The following is a 15,495-nucleotide window of genomic DNA, read 5'->3' as shown; positions in this document are numbered from 1 at the left end:
CTGCGTTCCTCTCATCTAGTCTCAGGTCACCTTCTTCACGAGCTTCTCTAGTTCTTTTAATTTTGCCTTAGGTGTTTTCTTGGCTGTTGTTGTTCAGTCGCGAAGTCATGTCCGACTCTTTGTTTCCTGTTCTTCATTATCTCCCAGAGCTTGCTCAAACTCACATCCTTTGAGTCAGTGATGCCATCCAACCATCTCATCCTCAGTCTCCCCTTTCTCTTCTTGCCCTCGATCTTTCTCAGCATCATGGTCTTTTCCAATGAGTTGGCTCTTTGCATCAGATAGCCAGAATATTGGAGCTTCAGCAGTGAATTTTCAGGGTTGATGTTTCTTGAACCCCATGAACAGTATGAAAAAGCAGTGGTTTTCTAGACTGCTCCTCTTTTGATTAGCAACTGTTGGAATCAGCCTTTTGGAACTTGGGAAAGGTCACAGAGGCTGGAGCCTGTGCCCTACGAACAAGAAATGGGGGGCAGAAATGCTTCCACGTCCAGGAGCCCCACAGGACCCTGCTTGGTTCCAAGGAGACAGTTTTGTTTTTTCTTTCCCAATCCTCATGCTTGTTAGTCTTAGACCTTCCTCGGCAGGCGGATACCTCTGAGATACTGGGGAGATGAGTGGAGAGCATTGTTCTTGTCTGGCTCCTGATCTGGAAGGGGCAGATTTCAACATTTAACAACATGTAGGATTTTGTTCTTTGTTCTGTCTCACTTCGTTTTGTTCTGCCTCCCGTCAAATTTAGGACATTCCCTTTTCCTCCAGGTATACGAGTTGATTCTGTGTGTCGGGTGGGGTTTGTCTCAGATTCACTCTTCTGAGACAGCGGACTCTTCTGATACCAGCACCTTGTGGTCATGTCTATCCTGTTGAAGCCCCCTACTTTGTAAGTCTCCAAACTTTAAGAGCCCATGGAGTTTTATTTCTGCTTGGCTGAGCTGGTGCCTGCAGGGCAAGAGCAGTCAGTGCCTGGCTAGACCCTCCGGTTACAGGCTTATTGTCCATCCTGATAATTACTTACCCTGTCAGTTGGTCAATAAGCTTCTTTAGAGTTGAATCGTTATTTTCTCACTTGCAAAAGGGAAGATGATCTAAATATGCTGAAGGGTCTTATTTCTGGAAACAGAAATTTCTCTGCTTAGCTTCCAACATGTAGCTTTTCTTTCCTATCCTCTCTAAAAGAAAATTTGTGAGTTTATATCTTTCAAAGAATCTTTTTTTCCCGTATTTTATAGTGGGAGTTCAAAAAAGGGCCAAAATGAATGTGTGTTATCCACTCCCTTTCTAGAAAAGTCCTGCCCACATTTTTCCGCTGTACCACAGTGTTCTTCCCTGGCCAAGGAAAACCTATGGGACTCCAAAAATAATATGGGGGTGGGGGTGCGGGAAGTCCACTGAACTGAAATCTGGAAAGAAACATTTTTTGGTAAGAAGAAATTAGCCGGGGAAATTTCCCCAGGTATGTTTAACTACATGTTACCACTTTTCAAGAAAAACAAAATAAAGCAATGTTTATGGATTTTAAAGAAACATACTCAGAGGTGTAACTGAAAAGTGGTTGCTTCCCTCAGGATAATCCCTTAGGAAAGAGGCATATTTCCCAAATGAGGCAGCCTGGGTTACACAACGTATTTTTGGACTTACTTTTTTTCTTTCCTTCTTCCTTCTTCTCTTTTCTTCCCCTTTCTTTGTCTCTCTCTCTTTCTCTTAGAGTTTAATTTTAAAAAAATTAACCTTAGCAGTACATCCTATGAAAGTGACATTGATTTTCACAACACAGCCAAAAGTTAGATTCAGTCAGGTACAGGGAATAAGAAATATCCAGTTGGCATGTCAACGTTTTGGATAATGGCGTGTATATGCCTGTGCGAATGCAGGGACTTGACTCTAAAGGATGGAAATTATTAGGAAATGCTTTCTTACATGACTGAAGGCAATTCTGAGAGGAGGCTCCCGCAGACACCCGGAAGACATCTGGGAACCCAGTGGAGACAAGGGCTTCATCCTCAGAGGTGACTGTCGCTGCCCTCAGGGCTTGGCCAGGCTCCCTCAGGGAGAAAGGTCCCTGGGACATGTGGCCCTGTGCCCACCCTGCTGCTCTGAGCACTCTCAACTCAGCTCTAATGGCTTCCTGGATGTCCTGGCAGCTTCCTATCCCTTCAGAGGGCTTCTTTTTCTTCTGTGTTGCTCTGTCTCACACACAGCTGTCTGATAATGAAAACAAACACGATGGTCTGGATGCATGGACGCCTGCTCTGCTGAGGGCACCAGCCTCCTGGGGGCATCAGGTCATTGTCTGGAGATGGACCTCAGTCATTAGCACATCGCCAGATCCATGTGTGTTTCTAAAGCTACGTTGGCCGGTCAATAAAAGTTAAAAATAATCAAAATCTTTTCACCTTGCTTATAGTTTCCTTCATTGTACAAAAGCTTTTAAGTTTAATTAGGTCCCATTTGTTTATTTTTGCTTTTTTTCCATTACTCTGGGAGGTGGGTCATAGAGGATCCTGTTGTGATTTATGTCAGAGTGTTTTGCCTATGCTTTCCTCTAGGAGTTTTATAGTTTCTGGTCTTACATTTAGATCTTTAATCCATTTTGAGTTTATTTTTGTGTATGGTGTTAGACAGTGTTCTAGTTTCAGTCTTTTACAAGTGGTTGACCAGTTTTCCCAGCACCACTTGTTAAAGAGATTGTCTTTTCTCTATTGTATATTCTTGCCTCCTTTGTCAAAGATAAGGTGTCCATAGGTGCGTGGATTTATCTCTGGGCTTTATACTTTGTTCCATTGACCTATATTTTTGTCTTTGTGCCAGGACCATACTGTCTTAATGACTGTAGCTTTGTAGTATAGTCAACCAAAAAATGGGCCAAAGAACTAAACAGACATTTCTCCAAAGAAGACACACAGATGGCTAACAAACACATGGAAAGGTTCTCAACATTACCATTATCAGAGAAATGCAAATTAAAACCACAATGAGGTACCATTTCACACCAGTCAGAATGGCTGCTATCAAAAAGTCTACAAACAATAAATGCTGGAGAGGGTGTGGAGAAAAGAGAACCCTCTTACACTGTTGGTGGGAATGCAGAAACCAACACAGTACAGCTACCATGGAGAACAGTGTGGAGAGTCCTTAAAAAACTGGAAATAGAACTGCCATACAACCCAGCAATCCCACTGCTGGGCATACACACTGAGGAAACCAGAATTGAAAGAGACACGTGCACCCCAAAGTTCATCACGGCACTGTTTACAATAGCTAGGACATGGAAGCAACCTAGATGTCCATCAGCAGATGAATGGATAAGAAAGCTGTAGTACATATACACAATGGAATATTACTCAGCTATTAAAAAGAATGCATTTGAATCAGTTCTAATGAGGTGGATAAAACTGGAGCCTATTATATAAAGTGAAGTAAGTCAGAAAGAAAAACACCAATATAGTATATTAATGCATATATATGGAATTTAGAAAGATAGTAACAATGACCCTATATAAAAGACAGCAAGAGACACAGATGTAAAGAACAGACTTTTGGACTTTGTGGGAGAAGGCTAGAGTGGGATGATTTGAGAGAATAGCATTAAAATATGTATATTACCATATGTAAAACAGATCACCAGTCCAGGTTCAGTGCATGAGACAGGTGCACTGGGATGATCCTGAGGGATGGGATGGGGAGGGAGGGAGGTTCAGGATGGGGGGACACATGTATACCCGTGACTAATTTATGTCAATGTGTGGCAAAAACCACCACAATATTGTAAAACCTCCAATTAAAATAAATAAATTAAAAAAAAGTAGCCTCATAGTGGCCCCCCCACACACAAAAATAAATAAATAATAAAAATAATCAGAATCTCCACACAGATGCTTATTTCTTGGACACTAATTTTCACTAGCTCCTATATTTAATGTCATAGGAGATATTATACATCTCTCAAAGATGAGAAAAAATGAGGAATAACTGGAAAAAGAGATGTACTTTAATTTTAGAGCAAAAGGATATAAATAAAGCCATGGAAAAATTACTTGTAGGAAAAAAAGTTTCAGTATCACACCTTTTACAAAAACTGAGTGAAAATATATCATAGATTTAAATGTAAAACGTAAGACTACATAATGTTTAGAAACCAACACAGGAACAAATCTTCAGGACCTAGGATTTGGTGAAGAGTTCTGAGATATCACACCAATAACACAACCCATAAAAGAAAAACTTGATAAATTGGACATCAAGTGAAAAACTTTCACTCCATGAAAAGCCTAAAGACTCTGTTCAGAGAAAGATCCAGTTAACAAGCTACAGATGGGAGAAAATATCTGCAAACCATATATCTGATCAAAGACTAGTATCTAAATTATGTATCTAGTATCTAGATTATTAAAAATTCTTAAACTCAACATTAAAAAAAGCTCAATTAGAAAATGGGCATGGATGCTTGGGGCTGGTGCACTGGGACGACCCAGAGGGATGGTATGGGGAGGGAGGAGGGAGGAGGGTTCAGGATGGGGAACACAGGTATACCTGTGGCAGATTCATTTTGATATATGGCAAAACCAATACAATATTGTAAAGTTAAAAAATAAAATTAAAAAAATTAAAAAAAAATAGTAAATTAAACTCCAGCCATAACACATCAGAAAAAAAAAAAAAGAAAATGGGCAAAAGACAGTAAGGAGCATTTCACTGAAAAGGGTATGCGATGGCAAAAAAGCACATGGAAAAATGTTCAACATCACCAGCTATTAGGGAGATGCTGGTTTAGGAACCATACGGGTGGACTTCCTTCGTGGTCCAGTGGTTGAGAATCTGCCTGCCAATGTGCAGGACATTGGTTCCATTGCTGACCCAGGAGAACTCCACATGCCATGGGGCAGCTGAGCCAAGGGCCACAAGTACTGACCCACGCACCCTAGAATCTGTGCTCCCCAAGAGAAGCCACCACAAGGAGAAGGCTGCACACTGCAACTAGAAAAAGCCTGCGCAGCCAAAAATAAATAAATAGATGATTAACCAGGGGAAAAAAAATAGGTTGCATTACACACCTATTATATCAGCTAAATAGCATCAACATGAAATGTAGCAACTTGACTTCTAATAGAATGTCCCTCAGCAGACGGATTGTTCAACAGACTGTGGCATGTCCATACCATGGACTATTACTCAGTTAAAAAGCAAACTGTGGATAGCCGCAACAGGAATGCATCTCAGGGTCACTGTGTTGAGTACAAGAAGCCGATCTTAACAGGTCACTGATCTGCACTGCCACTAATATAACATCACGAAAATGACAAAATGAGAGAAATGCAAGCAGATGTTGGTTGTGGGGGGCTCGGGGTGGTGGGATGGACAAGGGACTGACACGTTTGACTATGAAGAGGTGTGCACTAGTTTTCTAGGGAGTTGATAACAAATGATCACAAACTAAGTGGCTTAATAGAAACTTGTTCTTTTGCAGTTCTGGAGTCTAGGAGTCCAACACCGTGGGAGAATTTGGCTCCTTCTCTGTCTCTTCTAGCTCCTGGAGCTGCTGCTGATGGCTGTCTTTCCTTGGTTCGTGGTGCCTCATTCCATCTTCATGCAGTCTTCTCAGCGGTGTGTGTAAGTCTTCCTGTTCTCTTCTTATAAGGATGCCAGTCATGGGGTTTGGGGCTAATTCAGAATACTTCATCTCCTCTTGATTACATCTGCAAAGACCCTGTTATCAAATAAGGTCATGTTCACAGGTACTGGGGGGCAGACTTGAACACCTCATTTTGGAGGACATGAATCAACAGGGCAGCACCACTGAAGTGGTGGTGGAATACCCTGTGTATCCATTACCGCCGTGGTTACACTAATATGCACAAATGACTAAGTGACACAAAGTTAGGCACGGGCATTGTATCTGCATCAGTTTCCTGGCTTTGAACTTGTACATAATTATGTAAGGGGCAACCCTGAGAGGAAATTAGGTGGAGGATCCAGAGGACCTTCCTGCTTATCTTTGCAACTTCCTATGAATCTACAACTTTTCAAAATAAGAATTTAAACAAGTCAACATGACAGAACTACACATGTATGCTTATAGCAGCTTTATTTGTAATTGCCCCAAACCTGGAGGCAGCCAAGACATCCTTCAGTAGGCGGGTGGATAAATACTGTGGTATATCCAGATGTTAGAATACTATTCAGCACTAAAAAGACATGAGCAATCCGCTGTGAAAAGACATAGAGGAAACATAAGTACCTATTACTAAGTGAAAGAAGCCAATTTGTAAAGATTATATCCTGTATATTTCCAGCTCTATGACTTTCTGGAAAAGGCAAAACTGTGGAGACAGTAAAAAGCTCAAAGTTTGCCAGGGGCTTGGGGAAGACATAGGGATGAAGAGGCAGAGGGGTCAGTGAGCATATTCTGTACTATACTGTGTTGATGGATGCAGCAGTTATCTATTTGTCCAAACCCACAGAACGTACAACATCAAGGGTAACCCCACTGTAAACCACAGACTTCATGACGATGATGCGCCAGTGCAGGTTCGTCAGTTGTAACAAAGGCAGCATCGGCTGGGCGATGTTGATGGTGGGGAGGTTGTGGGCATGTGCGGTGAGGGTGTACGTGGGAAATCTCAGAACACCCCTTTCGAGTTTGCTGTCAGTAAAAACTGCCTTAAAAATAAAGTATTCGGTTTTTAAAAAGTAAACAAAAACCATCTCTCTTCTACCTCTCCTCTCTTCCTGCACCCACTGGCTGAATTAGGTTTACATAGCCTTTGCTGTGTGGGAGACACACTCATGCACACACACCCCATGTACACGTCTGTGTTATCTGAGGGCTGACTTGAGTTCTGGGTATCTGGGTTTCTCTGTAGAAGATGACAGCTCCTTCGGTTGGAAAAACACACAGCAGGTGAGGAAATGGTGAACACTGGCTGGAGGAAAATTCCAAACTGCTTCACAAAAGTAGAGCATTTTCATGGTTTTCCACTTGCCTATCATGTACTTGATTTCTTTCAGCATCTGGCCAGTGGGTGGACCTAGCAAGAACAGAACACTGAGATGTGCCCTTGACTGAGAACCACTAGGATTCTCCTGGCTCTGTCAGAGAGAAAAATCTAAGGTTCCTGCTATCTTTGGTGACCCTGAAAGTCATTCTTAAAATCCGGTTTCCCTCTAAAGCCACTAGCTATTTGGATCTGAAAAAAAGGCAGGTCAGTGTGCTCACAATATGTTATTGGGTTGGTTTATTTCCAGCAGTTACATTCTTTTGGAATGAACTGGAGCCACTGATTCAATCTAGAAGGAAAATGACAACCAGCAGACTTATATTCCAACTTTTTCCCTCATGTGACGAGGCAGTCACTTTCAATGTGAACCTAATGAAGACTCTTTCGAAGCCTCATCACGTGGAAATTGAAGACATGGTTTCAGCCATAAATGTATAATAGCTTTACTGAGAGAGACGCTGAAATTTCTGGCTGCCTCTTCCCTGGTTTTGGATGGCACGGAAGGCCATGTGTTTATTTCCTGTCTCATTACCGATCAATAAGCAATATGGCAAATACCTTATTCTTTATTAGTGTCATGCAAATAAAGGGTTGGAGCCTCAATGGGCGTTTTTCCTGAGCTCTGATGATCTGATAGTGCAGCCAGACTCACCATGTGGAAAATGGGACAGTTTATGAAGTTCATACATTTTCAAAACTGCTCCCACAATGCCGCTTTCATTTTGTACTAGGACTGAAATGATGGCTTCTTTCTATTCCAGAAAACTTCAGCATTGCCTCAAGTGAACAGGAAACGCTTACATTTCAAGGCCACTGACTGCAGCCCATCTACACGTCATGAGGGAACACGCGCTAGCTCCCTTTTCAGTCAAGGAAACAGTGATGGAGCAGCATCTCCTCACCCTGTCTCTCTGTCAGTCCTCCTGTTCTACAGATCAGCTGGCCTGGCTTCTGCAGCAGGATGAAAAGGTGCCCTGGGAGATGTCCCAGGGAGCTAGTGAATACCAATATTCTTTCCCTCTCTGTATGTAAAATCCCCTTTTTAGTGGACAGACCTATTAGTTGATGGAAGTATTGACATTTTTATGGGATTGCTTTTGGAAAAGGCTAACACGTAATTCTAAATTCAACATATGGTCGTGGTCAAACTGTGCTCCTACTGTGTAACATGCTTGAACAGTAACCCGTGCATTCTTTTGGCCAGCACAGACAGAAGCTCGATTAATTTCACCAGTGCCCTTAATCTCCTTCCCTGGCTCCTAGCCCATGCTGCAAGGGCTGATAAATCTCACATGCCCTGAAGATTATTACAGTTCCTAATAGTCTCATGACATTGGAAAGAAGCGAGGCTCAATGGCACAAAATGCATCCAACAAATGAAATCACATAAATAATTTAGGTTTCACAATCTAATTTTTATAGGGCACTTTTTTTTTGTTGCTATTGTTTATGGAGCATAATAAGGATAGTTGGCTTAGCCTGCAGTAAAGGAAAAGGCAACATTCTACAGAAAAACTTCATTGCTGTTGCTGTCTTTCACTGTTGGCAATTCTCAACCACCCAATTCCAGCCTAAGGTCACACACATGTTCATAAGTAATACCATCAGAGAGGCAAACACTCACACACACACACACACACACACACACACACTCAGATATACAAACACAGACACACACATCTGCTCTCCATTTATTGCAAGAGGAGCGAATTTGCTCCTTTTTCTTTTTAGAAATATTTTCCTTTCATGCTGCTGCTGCTGCTAAGTCAATTCAGTCGTGTCCAACTCTTGTGTGACCCCATAGATGGCAGCCAGTGTAGGGCAAATCTTATGCACCTTTGTCTGTTTTGAAATAACTTGTGCTGACTTGTGATCATCAGGAAACATTTTTTAAGACTCCTCTGGCTCTTAACACGTGGACTGAGCTGCTTCTACGTGCCAAGGCTTCTGCTATGTGTTACAATGGGTGTTGAGAAATCACGATGCTCGTCCTGGTCCTCAAGGAGTCAGCCCTTCATGAACATGAGAGCATTTAGGTGGAAAACACAAAAGCTTCCAAATAACACCAGAGCTGATGCAAGTGATGCAAGTGATGCAAGTGATGCAGAGCTGATGCAAGCTGATGACAAAGTGATACAGAAGAGTCTATTTGACACCAGAGGGGTAGAGCTTGGGCTAGGGTTTTGCTTTAGAGTAGCTTTCAATTAGTTCAAATAAAAATATTTGTGGTGAGCAACATGTAAAATTTCACACTGCATTTAGAGTGCAATTAGTGGACACACTATACTTAAAGGTGTGTACACAAATCTGCTGTGTGGCCATTACTGCTCACATTTGAGCTGATTGGAGGCCAGTCTGAAAACTAAAGCAGATGTTGAGGCTTCGTCCTGTTCACAGAGAGCTCAAACATCTTCTGACGCCACGTGCAGCGCTGACACTGGGTACGATCGCGGGGAATCAGCACCCTCCCTCCCCGCCTGCCCAGTGAGCTCCAATCTGTTCTAAGGATGGGAGATGGGAGGGAAGGGACAGAAGGACACGTCCACTCACTGGACACCTGCTCTTGTCCACCAGGCCAAACACCTACAGACATGTGTCTCTCACACACACATAAGGACTGAGCAAGAGTGTCCCACCCTCACTGGCAAGTGGGGGTCCTGTGGGCATCACTCTCGAGTCTGTGTTTGGTGGACAGTGGGGGGCTGGGCTGGAAGGCCCAAGGAGGTCCCCTTCCTAGGCTGGGCTCGGGGCTCCTGGGTTCCCCCCAACTGGACTGCTGTCTCCGGGAGACCAGCAGGCTTCTTGCCACGGTGCACAGGGCTCCCAGAGAGTGAATATCAATCGCCTGGGAGCTTACCCCCCAAGTCACAGCATCACTTCCACCACATCATGTTGTCAAACCAAGTAGCAAGGTGATTTGGGGGGAAGGAAAACAGACCCCACCCTGGAGGGAGGCGGGGGTCTCTGCAGACATCCGCACATCCACCTCCACGCACCACCCCCTCTTCCATCACAGGCCTTGTTCAGAGGAAGGAGCTTCATTATTATTTTTTATGTTGTTTTTTTTTAGATGAGAAGACTGAAGGTTACAGATACAAAGAGATTATTTAACTTCTTGGAGTCCTCTAAACATTCTTGAGAGTTTTTGCTAAGAGTAAGGGGCTTAGCATGAGACATGCTGGCAATTAAATGCTTCTGTGATTTACTGTCTGGGAAACGAAGGGCGATTTATTTATGGTGCCCGTAGAATAGGAATAATAATACCTATCTCACACGGCTATTTTCAGAGCTGAATGAGGTGGCGCTCAGCGTAATTGCTTTGCATGGTGCCCAGCAAGTAATCAGCACTCAGGGTGTATTACTAAGGATGTTATTTATGGATTAGAAGAGGAAATTTGAATCGTGTGGTCTTAAAGGAGGGAAAAAAAAACGTTAGCATTAAGAATTGTCAGCCGAGGTCTTTAGAGAGAGAAAGGATTGTTGGTTAGGAAAACTTAGAACACTTGGCTACTTGGATTGTGGGAAATTGCCCTTGGGTCATTAACAGGAAGTCCAAAGAGGCCGGGGGGCGGAGCGGCGGGGGGGGCGGGCAGAGGGGGGGGGAGGGGGGCGGGCGGGGGGGGGAGGGGGGGCGGGGGGGGGAGGGGGGCGGGGGGGGGAGGGGGGCGGGGGGGGGAGGGGGGGCGGGCGGGGGGGGAGGCGGGCAGAGGCGGGGGGGCGGGGGGGGAGGCGGGCAGAGGGGGGGGGCGGGCGGCGGGGGGCACCGCTCCTCTGAGGGTGGGCGGGGAGGAGGGAGGGTTCAAGCACGGGTTGGGGGCCTGAGATGGGGAGGGGCCGGGGGAGGTCCCCAGTTCCTGGAGACCTAGAAACTGACCTTTAACCTGGAGCCTTTGCTATGCTCCCTCCAACCCCCTTCATCATCCCACGCCTGGGAAGCTTGGGCTCTGGCTGTCAGTTGGACAGCCGTTAAGTGAAACGACCTGCTTCGTGTGGTGGCAAGCAGCGTGACTTGGTGAAAAGAAAATAGGTTTGGTTCCCAGAGTTCTGAGTTCTAGTCCCAGGTCATCATTACTTGGCTCTCAGATTTTGAAGAAATTATGTGAAGTCTCTAAAATGAAATAACTTATATAATGAAGAGATCAGATGTCCTGTAAGTTTCCTCCCTTGGACTCTGGTCCTTCCTGACTTTATTTGGAAATTCCAAGACAGCCCAGGTGCCACGGCAGTCAAAGTTAGAGTGAGGGGATAGGGCAAGAATTAACACACAGCATGAAGGGCTATTGCCAAGCCAAGGGGAAGAACAGAACATTTCAACAGATATTGGAAAAAACTGTCAACAGTTACCATGAGAGTAAATTAGTGAAAGAACTGCAATGGCCAACCAACCGACGGAAACATGTTTAACCTCAATAATGATCAAAGATACTGAAATTTAAAGGAAGATAAGATGTCAATGTGCTCTGATTAAGCTGGAAAATATGTTCTAAATGCTAACATTATGTGTTCTACCACACTGTTGGCCTTACAGCACCAATGGTTTTTGGGAGGTCACTTTGGCAATGTTTACCAAGAGCACGGAGAATTTATCTTGGACCCAATAATCTCACCTTTTAGAAACTGTTTGCATTTATTTAAGGATAGTTCATAATAATTCCAATCTGAAAGCTACTTAGACATTCATAGAAAGGGTAGATCTAAATACACTATGATACATATGCTGATCACCAATACAGCCATTAAAATATGTAATTTTAGAAGTATTTTCCACTATGGGAAAAAGTTTGCTGTGTAGTGTTGAATGCAAAGAAAGAAGACATCTGAATTGCAAACTCAGTGTCATCTTAACTATGGAAAAACACAAACAGGTACTCGTATGAAGATACTGAGAAAAATAGACACCTTGATTTTGAGAATGCGTGTCTGCATGCCAAATGACTCAGCTGTGTCCAACTCTTTGTGACCCCATGGACTGTAGCCCTCCAGGCTCCTTTGTCCATGGGATTCTCCAGGCAGGAATACTGGAGTGTGTTGCCATAATCTTGAGAGTACGTATTTCAAGAGTGATTGGATAGGGCTTCCCTGGTGGTCCAGTGGTTGAGAATCCACCTGCCAATGTAAGGAACGTGGGTTTGATCCCTGTGCAGGAAGATTACACGTGCCATAGAGCAACTAAGCCCAGGAGCTACAACTACTGAAGCCCACATGCCTAGAGTCCGTGTTTCACAACAAGAGAATCCACTGCAAAGAGAAGCCCGTGCACTGCTATTAGAGAGCAGCTCTCGCTTGCTTCAACTGGAGAAAGCTGTGCCAGCAGTGACCAAGACACCGGCACAGCCAAAGGAGAAAAGGTGATTGGATAGCTGGCACTTTTTATTTCATGCTTCCTTTTGTTCTGAGTGTTCAAAACTTTAGTAAACTCGAAAACACTGTGATTTTTAAAAAGCAGGAAAATGCAGCAACAACCATAGTGTCCCCTTCAGACACACTCCAGAGCCCAGAGCTCACCGGGCACTCCAGTGAGCATCTTCTGCTTGGTCACTGGGCAGGGCTCCCATCAGGTTGGGCCCTCTGCAGCTCAGAGGTCATGCTCAGAACCCAGTGGCCACAGATCTTTAAACCTGGGACTGTAGGTGGCTGCCTGAGGTAGTGGGCAGCCCCTCCACCCCTCCCCTGCCTTCTTCTCCCCCCGAGCCCCAGGGTGCTCTCCCCTGGGTCACAGGGCTGCACCAGCACCAAGTCTGGTGGAATTTCCTGTCCTGTCTCCTCTCCTCATGGTCCCTCTGCATGGTCCCTGCTCCTCTGCACCACCCACCCTCGGCATGGAGACTCGCCCCCTGGTTTCAACAGATTCTCCCTATGGGCTGGGCCGTCCAGGCTCTGTTCTGAGACTCAGGTGGCCCTGGCCTGGCATCTGAGGGATGCCACCTAAAACTTCCGTTTGGCCGCTTCCTCGTTTACCCACAGCACACCCCTGCCCTGAACAGCACAGCACACTGTGCATCACCTGCCTGCTTGATGACTTTGGTTTTCTGTTTCAGACTCAGACAATCTCTCCTTCATCCAAGAGGGCTGGCCTCCGAACCCCCAACTCCACAGCTGCCAGCTGCTTGAGCCAGAAACCCTGGAGCAGAGGGAACACGAGGAGGGGTGGATCGCAGCCCCAGATGCATGTGCTGAAGCTTAAACCCTGAGCAGGAAATGAGAGTGCAAGTGTGCCCAGAGACAGGTAACTACATGGGGGTTAAGGCAAGAGGTGGTCACTGCACTGGGGGCCCTAACCCCGGAGGACTGGGGTCCTTACAAGAGGGGGCATCGACACCTGGAGGATGGCCACGTGAGGACCCAGGGAGAGGATGGTGTCTGTGCACCAGGAGAGGGGCCTTGATCACAGGCTTCCCACCTGCAGAGCTGAAGACAGGGAGCATCTGCTGTTCCAGGTCCCAGTCTGGGCGCTTTGTTACAGCAGCCTGAGCTGACTAATACAGCCTCATGTTTAAAAACAACTAAAGATTCCAAGATGACACAGTGGAGCCTGAAGCCAAGCACAGGCCCTTCTGCACACATGCTCCCTGCCCAGAAGGCCAGCCCCCTCTGGGGTCAGCTCAACTGTTTCCTTTCTCACCCACGTCCAGCCGCCCCCAACTCACCCCACAGTCTTCAGACTCACCATGGTTAGTGAGTAAGTCTCAAGGCCATGGCCGTTCCTGAGCGTGAACACGTGTTCCTGGGGTCTTTGGGTTCCAGAGTTCCGAAGGCTTTCCTAGACCCCAGGATGGTCTTTCCCACAGCTGTGCAAGCCTCGCCTCCTGTTTCCACCCTCTGCCTCCTCCAAGAGCCAGAACTCCTGACTCAATGCCGATGGAGACAGTCCTGCTGCTGGGAGTCACCGTCTAGGCAGAAGACAGGGCAGCTGGTGCCCCCGGGGGCCCTGCATCTGAAGTCCTGATTCTCTGTCTTCTTCCCTTAGAGTAAAATGGCTCTTAAGTGACCACTTAGGTGGCCACTGGAACAGTCAGCAAACAAAGCACCAGAGACCATAGATTTAATCCCAGAGTTGTTATTGTGGGCAAATGACTTCATTTTTTAAAACAGTTTTTTCCTTTTCTAAAACAAGAACAGAGTAAAATCCCATTTTTCCTTTGATGAAATGTCACAAGGAATGAATGAATTCAAGTTATTACAAGGCAACTTGGAAGTTTCCATACCCAACAATGCAAACTATTCTGACTTTTCTTGATAATACAGAGAATGGCAGGTCTGTGCAGCACGTGGTGAGGAAGGCCCATCTGAGAGTCCAACCCCCACGGTCACATCCTGGCCTCTTCACTACCGGCGGTGCAGCCACAAACAAGCTGATTCCATTCCCCAAGGACCCCTGGCTCTAAGGGCCCGGTGCCATCTCATGGGGCCATCGGGAGGGTAAGAGTCAGTGTGTGCTGTGCTCTGAACAGTGTCTGGGGAACAGGTGTGCTTCAGGGGTGGTGGCGAAGGGGCCCTGCCCTGCCTCCAAGGAAAGACAAGGCCCTTGTCCTCCTCAGAGCTGCACCCTGACCCTCTGGAAAACCTGGGGGCCTGTCCTCCACCTTCCCCAGGTGGGTGTCTTTTCCTGAGTGCAGCATCCATTTTTAAGGGCCTTGTCTGAACCTGGGAGATGCGTGGGCCTCGCCTTCCACTCATGATGAGCTCATGTAAAGGAGAAGAATACCCTGGACAGGGCTTCCTTGGTGGCTCAGCAGTAAAGAATTTGCCTGCAATGCAGAAGATGTGGGTTTAATCCCTGTGTTGGGAAGATCCCCTGGAGAAGGAAATGGCAACCCACTCCAGTATTCTTGCCTGGGAAAGCCCATGGAAAGAGGAGCCTGGCTGGCTTCAATCCATGGTGTCTCAAAGAGTCAGACATGATGGAAGTGACTAAGTAGCAGCGGAAGATCCTAGATGACAGTGGAGCCCGCCATCAGGATGCGGCTAACCCAGAAAGCCCCAGTCCCACAAACAGAACACAGATCGTTCTCACAGTTCTCACAGATCAGTGAGGTTTGTGTAACCTTAGCAACACATGGAAGTCTGTTCCTTTCATGGTGAGTTCCTCACTGAAGAATCTGAAAGAACTGACCGAGAAAATCCCTTCCTCATCCTCAGATGCCTTGGGGACGTGGGGACGTGTGACAGCTCCCTGGTGGGTGTGCAGGAAGGACCCAGCTGAGAAAAGCAGAGCAAGAAAGGAAGTACACTCCCCCTTCCCCCAACCCGCATAGACTTGAGAATCAGAGAGGCCGGGGCTGAGCTGCCTCTGAGGCCCAAGTGCAGCTGAGACGTGGTCATTCATGCCCCAGGGGGAGGTGGGAGGCTGGGAAGTCCAGACCTATGTGGGGTTGGCTCCTGCCTCGAAAGCCCGCAGCCATTGTGGACAAGGGGCATGTATAAACTTCCGCCCTCCACCTCCAGCACAAACTCGCCCATGGTCTCCGAGCACGGAGCCGGAGCCCCCAACATTCTC

Source organism: Bos indicus, chromosome 13, assembly GCF_029378745.1.
Source record: "Bos indicus isolate NIAB-ARS_2022 breed Sahiwal x Tharparkar chromosome 13, NIAB-ARS_B.indTharparkar_mat_pri_1.0, whole genome shotgun sequence".
NCBI classification, from domain to species: Eukaryota; Metazoa; Chordata; class Mammalia; order Artiodactyla; family Bovidae; genus Bos; species Bos indicus.
Note: the sequence above shows the minus strand (reverse complement) of the source record.